The 11,652-nt window shown below is 42.1% G+C and overlaps 1 protein-coding gene across 7 annotated transcripts in view; it reads left to right on the forward strand.

The window, feature by feature from the left end:
- Positions 1 to 38: 38 nt before the first annotated feature.
- ZNF438 (zinc finger protein 438) overlaps positions 39 to 11,652 on the forward strand; it is a 196,258-nt gene continuing 184,644 nt past the window's right edge. For all 7 annotated transcript variants that reach the window (XM_010860015.1, XM_010860016.1, XM_010860014.1 and 4 more), the window contains exon 1: positions 39 to 443. The gene's annotated coding sequence lies outside the window, so the exon portion shown is untranslated. The remainder of the gene's footprint in view (positions 444 to 11,652) is intronic.

The following is an 11,652-nucleotide window of genomic DNA, read 5'->3' on the forward strand; positions in this document are numbered from 1 at the left end:
CTTCCTCCTAGAGAGGACTGAATTCGATCTGTCTTGGAGTTTGACATGTTGAGTCAGCGGTGCAGGGTTCCTGCAGAGACCCCCGCATATCTGGGCTTCCTTTGGGGTCCCAGCAGCTTCAAGATAGGTGAGGGCGAGCTGCAGGGCTGGCCACTTGCTGCCTCAGTTTCCTTTTTGTGTAAATGGAGGCATAGCGGCCTCTAACCTCCCTAATGGGCATCTCCCAGGGCCGGGAGCATTGTGAGAGGTAACCTTGCCAGGAGAAAACTTAAGACAGTCGGTTATTCTGAGAATGTGGTGACCAGAGGCCTTGTAGGTAGGGAATGTTTTCAAAATTTTGCCTTCTTTCCTTCTGCCCATCTAGTCACGGACAACACTTGAACCGCACCACAGATCTGAACTCTTGTCTCTGAGCTTGGTGGACAGGAGTCAAGACATCACTGGTATCAGTATCACAATGTTCTCAGCAATTAAAACGCCCCCTTGTCTGGTGTTGTAGAGAAAACTGAGCGTCCTGGAATGAGCACAGTATACTCAACAGACACACTGTGTTTTAGGGGTTGTTCTGTCAGTTTGGAATTTCACCTCATCATATGTTACTGTTTGACTTTCTTGGCTTGCCAGAGGTTGGTGCATTTTTGATGAGTTAGTGCTATACTATGAAACTTCTCAAATTCAGGAGCAAGTGTTTGTTAAGAACTTTGAAAGGAAGAATATTGGGTGCCCCTAGGGTGTATTTATTCAGGAAATTGAATACAAACATTTCTGTAAATTTAGCTCAGGGGCCCAATACCCATCCATCCTAGTTTGAAGAGCCTTAGAAAGCGAGGATTCTGATTTTTGTTTCTGATAGTTACTAGCTTTGTGTCCAAAGAGAAGTCACCCAAGCTGGGAACTTTTTCTCCCCAAAATGGGAGGTGATAGTATATGTACTGTTTGTTTTTTGAGGATCAGATGTGATCATGAAAATGAAAGGCTGGCTAAGTATTGTTATTAAGAAACTCCGGCTGGTCCTCTAACCTGGTTAGGAGATGTGTACTTTCAAAGTCAGGTTCTGAGTCAGAACTACACATAGAGCAGCAAATAACATGAAGTTGCCAACCTGGTGGAGCTCATGGTCCAGGAGGGTATCAGACATCAAAGAATAAGTACATAATGTTATTTCAGATGGTGGTAAGTGCAGTGAAGTCAAGGAAGATAAGAACAACAGTGGGAGTACAGGGCGGGTTGTTTGACATGGGGTCCATCAGGGAATACATTTCAGAGGAAGAACCTGAGGTAATAAATTTTTAGGCAGGCATAATCGTAGCCGTAAACCCTAACCTAGAGCTAACTATGTGAGGCATTCTTCTAAACACTAAATTAGATTTTTACAACCTGAGATGTGTATTCATATCTCCATTTTTTGTTATAGAGGAGGATACCAGTGCACAGAAATGTTACACATGTGCTCATGGCTTCCCAGGTGACTCAGTGATAAAGAACCCACCTGCCAATGCAGGAGACGTGGGTTCTATGCTTGGGTTGGAAAGATCCCTTAGAGTAGGAAATGGAAACCCACTTCAGTATTCTTGCCTGGAAAATTCCATGGGGGGCTGCAGTCTATGGGGTCGCAAAGAGTCGGACACAGCTGAACGACTGAGCATACATGCTTGCAGACAGAGCTAAAATGTGATAGGAACAGTATTTGAATGTGGGTAACTCGACCTCAGAGTTCAGACTTCAGAGGATTGTATGGTACTGTCTTGCGACAGCAGTGGTCTGAGCTGGAAGCAAGCCTGAGGTGTCCAAGGCGTGGCAAGGGGAGAGTGTTTAGAACAAGGCAAGGAAGGGAGAAGGTGGTGGTAAGTGATACTGGAGGGCCAGCAACTAGGGGGACCCTTGTGGGTTAAAGGGGCAGGGGTGTGTGAAGACGCTACTCTGAATGTGATGGGAAACTACAGGGAGCCTTGCATCAAGGGGATAGCATCTAATTGCAGTTTTCTTGGAGGGAGAATTAGCAGTAGGGTTGTGGAATGGGGAGTTTTGAAAGCGGGGAGATGGAGTCTCTTACTGTTGCCTGGGGAGAGATGGCAGGGGTTTGGGCTAGGGGAGATAGTTGGTGAGATGATGGTATATGGTCAAAGTCATAGTATACTTTTGATGCTAGAAGTTGGAGTGTGAGAAGAAGGAGAAGTAATGATTTCTCTGGTTTTAGGCTGAAACAGCTGGAGGGACAGTGGTGCTATTTCCTGAGAAGGGAGGAAGGGGTTTGGGAGGACAACCATGAATTCTGTTTTGGACAAGTTATAGATGCTCCATAGACATAGTAACAGGCTTCCCAGGTGGCACTCGTGGTAAAGAACCCGCCTGCCAGTGCAGGAAATGTAAGAGATGTGGATTTGATTTCCTGGGTTGGGAGGATCTCCTGGAGGATGGGATGGCAACCCACTCCAGTATTCTTGCCTGGAGAATCCCATGGACAGAGGAGCCTGGAGGGCTACAGTCCAGAGTGTTGCAAAGAGTTGGACACAACTGAAGTGACATAGCATGCGCATGCATGCAGACATAGTAACAGCAGTCCCAGTGCTGGTAATAGCAGTAATCTCCATGTCAGTGTGAACTGTGTGTTTGGCTGGTTTTAAGCACTTTTACACATGTGAATACATATAATTCTTATGACAGTTTTGTGTGTGGAGGAGCCACTAAAGAAGCCTGCCATCTCCTAGCTTGGGAGTGATGGAGCTGGGATTCAGACTCAGGCAATCTTGTTTCAGAATCCGTGCAATTCATCCCTGTAACTCCCACTAGATTGACACACTGAACAGGCTCTTGGATATAGGAATATGGAACTCAGAGGAATGGTCAGGGCTGAAGACACACATTTGTATTTCTGAAAAGAAAGCCTGCTTTTGTTCCTCATTGTCTTGATTCAACATCACAGTAATTCAACATCACATTAATCCAAAGCTATGCCCCAACCATTAATGCCAAAGAAGCTGAAGTTGAATGATTTTGATTCTGTGAAGGTCTACAAGACCTTCTAGAACTAACACCAAAAAAAGATGTCCTTTTCATCATAGGGGGTTGGGAGGCAAAAGTAGGAAGTTAAGAGGTATCTGGAGAGGAGAGGGTGTGGAGAAAAGGGAACCCTCTTACACTGTTGGTGGGAATGCAAACTAGTACAGCCACTATGGAGAACAATGTAGAGATTCCTTAAAAAACTGGAAATAGAACTGCCATACGACCCAGCAAGCCCACTGCTGGGCATATACACCAAGGAAACCAGAATTGAAAGAGACACATGTACCCCAATGTTCATCGCAGCACTGTTTACAATAGCCAGGACATGGAAGCAACCTAGATGTACATCAGCAGACGAATGGATAAGAAAGCTATGGTACATATACACAATGGAGTATTACTCAGCCATTAAAAAGAATGCATTTGAATCAGTTCTAATGAGGTGGATGAAACTGGAGCCTATTATACAGAGTGAAGTAAGCCAGAAAGAAAAAAACACCAGTACAGTATACTAACGCATATATATGGAATTTAGAAAGGTGGTAACGATAACGCCACATGCAAGACGGCAAAAGGACACAGATGTATAGAACAATCTTTTGGATTCTGTGGGAGAGGGCGAGGGGGATATAATTTGGGAGAATGGCATTGAAACATGTATATTATCATACGTGAAAAGGATTGCCAGTCCAGGTTCAATGCATGAGACAGGGTCCTTGGGGCTGGTGCACTGGGATGACCCAAAGGGATGGGATGGGGAGGGAGGTGGGAGGGGGTTCAAGATGGGGAACACATGTACACCCATGGCATATCCATGTCAGTGTATAGCAAAATCACTATAATATTGTAAAGTAATTAGCCTCCAATTAAATAAATTTATATTAAGAAAATGCAAAAGTAAAAAATAAAGTTTTTACTCTCTGTGGTGGGCAGAACTCTAAAAAAAAAAGAGAGAGTTACCTGGAGAAACAGGCAAGTTTGGCCTTGGAGTAAAATGAAGCAGGGCAAAGGCTAACAGAGTTTTGCCAAGAGAATGCACTGGTCATAGCACGAGACAGCTCTTCCAACAACATGAGACAGCTCTACACATGGACATCACCAGATGGTCAATACTGAAGTCAGGTTGATTATATTCTTTGCAGCCGAAGATGGAGAAGCTCTATACAGTTAGCAAAAACAAGCCCCGGACATGACTGTGGCTCAGATCATGAACTCATTACAAAATTCAGGCTTAAGTTGAAGAAAGTAGGGAAAACCACTAGACCACTCAGGTATGACCTAAATCAAATCCCTTGTGATCATACAGTGGAGGTGATGAATAGATTCAAGGGATTAGATCTGGTAGACAGAATGCCTGAAGAACCGTGGACATAGGTTTATAACATTGTACAGGAGGCAGTGACCAAAACTATCCCCAAGAAAAAGAAATGCAAGAAGGCAAAGCAGTTATCTTAGGAGGCCTTAGAAATAGCTGAGAAAAGAGAAACGAAAGGCAAAGGAGAAAGGGAAAGATACACCAACTGAATGCAGAGTACCATAGGATAGCAAGGAGAGATATGAAAGCCTTCTTACAGTGAACAATGCAAAGAAACAGAGGAAAACAATAGAATGGGAGAGACTAGTGATCTCTTGAAGAAAATTGAAGATACCAAAGGACAGGGAAGCCTGGCATGCTGCAGTCCATGGGGTCGCAAAGAGTCAGACACAACTGAGTGACTGAACAATAACCACCACCACCAAGGGAGATGGGCACTGTAAAAGACAGAAACAGTAAGGAGCTAACAGAAGCAAAAGAGATTAAGAAGAGGTAAGAATACACAGAGGACCCTGATGCAGCCCTCAGATTATATGAAAAACCTCACCTCTGGAGGATCCCAGGTGACCATCAAGGACCCTACCCCACAAGGTTACTATAGTCAGATGGCATCAAGATCCTTCTGAGGGCCAAAGTTTGTATGTGGGCAGATGCTGTTGTCAAAAACCGATTATGCTTTCTGGCAAATCACTCACTGTATATAAATCCGTATATGTAAATCCCATGTTAATTTATTAAATTTCAGTTGGAAAGGAGGCATTGTGTATGATGAAATATATGTAGGGAGTCAGGCTGTCCAGTGTGCAAACTCCAAGGCAGTTGGTGTAATTGGATTCAGAGACTAGATGAGGCATAGAATACTACTCGTGTGTGTGCAATTGCATAAATATTAAATTATGTTTTTGAAGTCCATTTTCATTCCTGGAGCTCAGATTTCATTTGCTATTGCTGTATACTTTATATACCCAAGGACATCGCCTCAGGGTTGTAAGCTCTTTAAGGAGATTTTATGCTTATATCCATGTATTATATAGAAAAATAAAAATTGAGTTTACTTAAAAAAAAAAGAATACACAGAGGAACTATAAAAAAGGGTCTTAATGACCTGGATGACCACGATGGTGTGATCACTCACCTAGAGCCAAACGTCCTGGAGTGTGAAGTCAAGTGGGCCTTAGGAAGCCTTTCTACAAACAAAGCTAGTGGAGGTGATGAAATTCCAGCTGAGCTATTTCAAATCCTAAAATGATGATGCTATTAAAGTGCTGTGCTCAATATATGAGCAAATTTGTAAAACTCAGTAGAGGCCACAGGACTGGAAAAGGTCAGTTTTCATTCCAGTCCCAAAGAAGGGCAATGACAAAGAACATTCAGACTACTGTACAGTTGTGCTCACATGCTAGCAAGGTAATATTCCAAATCCTTCAAGCCGGGCTTCAGTAGCTTGTGAACTAAGAAATCCCAGATGTGCGAGCTGGATTTAGAAGAAACAGAGGAACCAGAGATGAAGTTACCAACATCTGTCCGATCATAGAAAAAGCAGGGGAATTCCAGAAAAACAACTACTTCTGCTTCATTGACTATGCTAAAGCCTTTGACTGTGTGGATCACAACAAACAGAAAAATTCTCAGAGATGGAAATACCAGACCACCTTACCTGTCTTCCAAGAAACCTGTATGCAGGTCAAGAAGCAGCAGATAGGACTGGATTTGGAACAATGGACTGGTTCAAAATTGGGAAAGGAGTACATCAAGACTGTATGTTGTCACCCTGTTTATTTAGCTTATATGCAGAGTACATCATGAGAAATGCCAGATTGGATGAATCACATGCTGGAATCAAGATTGCCAGGAGAAATATCAACAACCTCAAATAACCAGATGATACAGAGGATGAGATGGTTGGATGGCATCACTGACTTAATGGACATGAGTTTGAGTAAACTCTGGGAGTTGGTGATGGACAGGGAGGCCTGGTGTGCTTTGGTCCACGGGGTTGCAAAGAGTTGGACACAACTGAGTGACTGAACTGAACTGAACCAATCTAATGGCAGAAAGTGAAGAGGAACTAAATAGCCTCTAGATGAGGGTGAAAGAGGAGAGTGAAAAACCCAGCTTAAAACTCAACATTCAAAAAACTGAGGTCATGGCATCCAGTCCCATCATTTCATGGCAAATAGATAGGGGAAAAGTGGAAACAGTAACAGACTTTATTTTCTTGGGCTCCAAAATCACTGTGGATGGTGACTGCAGCCTTGAAATCATAAAAGACACTTGTACATTGAAAGAAAAGCTATGACAAATCTAGACAGTATTAAAAAGCATAGACATCACTTTCATGACAAAGATCCATAAAGGCAAAGCTATGGTTTTTCCTGTAGTCTTGTATGAATGTGAGAGTTGGCCCATAAAGAAGGCTGAGTGCTGAAGAATTGATGCTTTCCAACTGTGGTGCTGGAGAAGACTCTTGAGAGTCTCTTGGACAGCAAGGAGATCAAACCAGTCAATCCTAAAGGAAATCAACCCAGAATATTCATTGAAAGGACTGATGCTGATGCTGAATCTCTAGTACTTTGGCCATCTGATGCAAAAAGCCAACTCACTGAAAAAGACCCTGATGCTGGGAAAAAAAGATTAAAGGCAGGAGGAGAAGAGGTGACAGAGGATGAGATTGTTAGATGGTGTCACTCATTGTACAGGAGTTTGAGCAAACTCTGGGAGATAGTGAAGGATAGGGAAACCTGGTGTTCATGGCATCTCAAAGAGCTGGACAGGACTTAGGGACTGAAAAACAACAAGAAGCCTTGAATGGCAAGAGGAGAAAGGAACACAGGCTAACTGGCCTTTCATTACTTGTTTCTGTTCAGGCAGCCCCTGTCCCATACTCCCTTTCTGTGCGGTTCCAGAGGGTGAGGTCTGTATTTCTTCTTCTCCATCTCTAGTCCCTGCCGTGGAGTAGATATTAGGGATGACTTTATATGCAGAACATTGGCTAGGTGTGAGGAGTTCAGAAATGAATAAAACATAGCTCTCCTCTGGAGGAGCAGAGTGTGCAGAAGGACCTGTGGGAATACAACTAGAGGCTAAATGCAGAAACGCATGCCGATGAGTTCATCCTGGAACATGCGTGAGGGGTGGGGTGGGAAGGGGTCAGAGGAGAGAAGGAATGCCTCAGCAATCGCAGGATCAATTCGAGGCTCCCCAGGAGTCTGTTTCAAGAAAAGAATGACTCGAAACCTAAGCCTAGTATACTATATTTGCATTAGTTTTATTTGGCAACTGTGTAATTATTGCCAAATGAAATACAATTTGATATTTGAATATCATGGTGGAGTGATGAGTTTTTCCAGTTCTATTACCTCAGTGTTGACAGGGCTCACTAGTGAAATAAAGGAGTTGGCCTGAAATGTTGCAGTTTGCATAACAGGACCACGGAGGGGTTGTGTGAAGTATTTAGGCAGGTTTCCACTGATTTCAGTGAATTGTGCCAAAGTTCCACACATTGTAGTAAGTTTGAGTTTCTCTGCTGATCCTCTTTAACATTGAGTTAGATTTTTTTGTCTGAGAAAGAGGATCTGGTGATATTTGTCGTGAGCAGAACTATAGATTACATCTCTTATATGTGGAACAATGTGGAAACGTAGGAATTTGAACAATACACACAAAAATAGGTATCGTATTTCCATGAGTCTCTTTCAGGGCCTACTATAATCTACACACATTTATCACATTGTATTACTTCCTAATATGCATATTTCAAATTCAAACCATGAAAGATTATATAAATTTATACCATTGTAGATTTCATGATTAATTTCCGAGCTTTTCTGCTACAACATATACAATTATATTTTGTTTAGCTTTTTTAGCTTTCAGCAGCAGAATTGATCTGAATAACAAAGTCCACCAGAACTCTACACAGGAACCCACCACAAGTTTAAAAGTAAAAGATGTGCTGTCTCGTGTTGCAGCTCACTGAATTTTAACTCTGCTACTGCAGTATCTCTAAATTTAGTGGAGTTGATGTGATTATTATTATTTTTTTAAACCACAATTGCAGTTAGCTTCCTTAAGAACATTAGACATGGTATAAAGTAGAATTGTGTCTATTGATGGCCTATTGATGGCTCATGCTTTGTCATTTTTTAAGTTCAGGCTCTGGGAGAGCAGGCTGTTGGGTGCATGCTAAGTTGCTTCAGTTGTATCCAACTCTTTGTGAGCCCATGGACTGTAACTCTCCAGGTTCCTCTGCATGAGATTCTCCAGGCAAGAATACTGGAGTGGATTGCCATGCCCTCGTCCAAGTGATCTTCCTGACCCAGGGATCAAACCTGCATGTCTTACATCTCCTGCATTGGCAGCCAGGTTCTTTACCACTAGTACCACCTGGGCAGCCCTGGAGAGCAGGCTGATGGTTATTTGTATCAGGTAGCTCCCAGCAGAGGGGGAGTGGTGGTCAGCTATTGTATTTGATGACAACAGAAGTCATTCTCACACTGACCAGGTGAAATATAGCATCCTAGGTAACTTACTGTGATTCCTTTTAAAATTTATATTTACCTAGGCAAAATTAACAGGCTTCCCTGGTGGTTCAGATGGTAAAAAATCTGCAATGCGTGAGACCCAGGTTCGATCCCTGGGTTGGGAAGACCCCCTGGAGAAGGCAATGGCTACCCACTCTAGCATTCTTGCCTGGAGAAGTCCATGGATAGAGGAGTCTTTTGGGGCACAGTCTGTGGAGTCGCAAAGAGTCAGACATGACTGAGCGACCAACACTTTCACTACTATGTTAAGAGTACCAATGTAAGTAGATGGAAATTATTTCTTGTAGAAAACCATGTGTCTCACCCAGTGATGGTGTGTACTAGGCATTTAATATAATTCTTAAAATTCTGCTTCTTGTGGTTTCTTTTTGCATTTTACCATCAACATATATGTATTAAACATCTATAGTAATTAGCTGAATACTGATTTGTGTATTTTTACTTAATATTTTAAATGTTTGACTACATTTAATAATTTATGTAGATAAGTAGCACTTAATTTTGTTTCATTTCATATTTGGTTGCTTAGAAATCAAAATCTTGAGGCATGATTTTTTTTCCCATATAATCACTAATGAATAATAATTAGTAAGTCTGGTAGAGACTAAGCTTTGGTGACTGGTTAACTAAGTTGTTACCCCAGAAGAACTCCCAAGAAGGAAATTCTTAGAGAGAATTAAGCAAAAAAACAGCATGTTGATGGAAGAGAATTAAACCATAACTCCCTCCTGTACCTATAATTCTATAGACAGCATTCTTTTACTGAGCTCTTATACTGCAAAACTGTTAGCTCCCAACTGCATTCTAATGTATCAGTCTCAGAATGTGGTCCACTGGAGAAGGGAATGGCAAACCACTTCAGTATTCTTGCCTAGAGAACCCCATGAACAGTATGAAAAGGCAAAAAGGTAGGACACTGAAAGATGAACTCCCCAGGTTGGTTGGTGCCCTATATGCTACTGGAGACAGGGGAGAAATAACTCCAGAAAGAATGAAGGGATGGAGCCAAAGCAAAAACAACACCCAGTTGTGTATGTGACTGCTGATAGAGGCAAGGTCCAATGCTTTAAAGAGCAATATTGCATAGGAACCTGGAATGTTAGGTCCATGAATCAAGGCAAATTGGAAGTGGTCAAACAGGAGATGGCAAGAGTGAATGTCAACATTCTAGGAATCAGTGAACTAAAATGGACTGGAATAGGTGAATTTCACTCAGATGACCATTACATCTACTACTGAGGGCAGGAATCCCTTAGGAAAAATGGAGTAGCCATCATGGCCAACAAAAGAGTCTGAAATGCAGTACTTGGATGCAGTCTCAAAAACGACAGAATGATTTCTGTTCATTTCCAAGGCAAACCATTCAATATCTTGGTAATTCAAGTCTATGCCCCGACCAGTAACGTTGAAGAAGCTGAAGTTGAATGGTTCTATGAAGACCTACAAGACCTTTTAGAACTAACACCCAAAAAAGATGTCCTTTTCATTATAGAGGACTGGAATGCAAAAGTAGGAAGTCAAGAAACACCTTGGAGTAACAGGCAAATTTGGCCTTGGAGTACAGAATGAAGCAGGGCAAAGGCTAATAGAGTTTTGCCAAGAGAATGCACTGATAATAGCAAACACCCTCTTCCTACAACACAAGCGAGGACTCTGCACATGGACATCACCAAATGGCCAACACCGAAATCAGATTGGTTATATTCTTTGCACCCAAAGATGGACAAGCACTATACAGTCAGCAGAAACAAGACCAGGAGCTGACTGTGGCTCAGATCATGAACTCCTTCTTGCCAAATTCAGACTTAAATTGAAGAAAGTGGGGAAAACCATTAGACCATTCAGGTATAACCTAAATCAAATCCCTTATGATTATACAGTGGAAGTGAGAAATAGATTTAAGGGACTAGATCTGATAGACAGAGTGCCTGATGAACTATGGACGGAGGTTCGTGACATTGTACAGAAAACCGGGATTAACACCATCCCCAAGAAAAAGAAACGCAAAAAAGCAAACTGGCTGTCTGAGGAGACCTCACAAATAGCTATGAAAAGAAGCAAAAAGCAAAGGAGGAAAGGAAAGATGTAAGCATCTGAATGCAGAGTTCCAAAGAATAGCAAGGAGAGGTTAAGAAAGCCTTCCTCAGCAATTAATGCAAAGAAATAGAGGAAAACAACAGAATGGGAAAGACTAAAGATCTCTTCAAGAAAATAGAAATGCCAAGGGAACATTTCATGCAAAGATGGGCAATAAAGGATAGAGATGGTACAGACCTAACAGAAGAAGAAGATATTAAGAAGAGGTGGCAAGAATATACAGAACTGTACAAAAAAGATCTTCACAACCCAGATAATGATAATGGTGTGATCACTCACTTAGAGCCAGAAATCCTGGAATGTGAAGTCAAGTGGGCCTTAGGAAACATTACTACGAACAAGCTAGTGGAGGTGATGGAATTCCAGTTGAGCTATTTCAAATCCTAAAGTGATGATGCTGTGAAAGTGCTGCACTCAATATGCCAGCAAATTTGGAAAACTCAGCAGTGGCCACAGGACTGAAAAAGGTCAGTTTTCATTCCAATCCCAAAGAAGGGCAATGCCAAAGAATGCTCAAACTACTGCACAGTTGCACTCATCTCACATGCTAGTAAAGTAATGCTCGAAATTCTCCAAGCCAGGTTTCAGCAATACCTGAACTGTGAACTTCCAGATGTTCAAGCTGGTTTTAGAAAAGGCAGAGGAACCAGAGATCAAATTGCCAACATCTGCTGGATCATGGAAAAAGCAAGA

Source organism: Bison bison, unplaced genomic scaffold (genome assembly GCF_000754665.1).
Source record: "Bison bison bison isolate TAMUID 2011002044 unplaced genomic scaffold, Bison_UMD1.0 scf7180017864461, whole genome shotgun sequence".
Classification (NCBI taxonomy): Eukaryota; Metazoa; Chordata; class Mammalia; order Artiodactyla; family Bovidae; genus Bison; species Bison bison.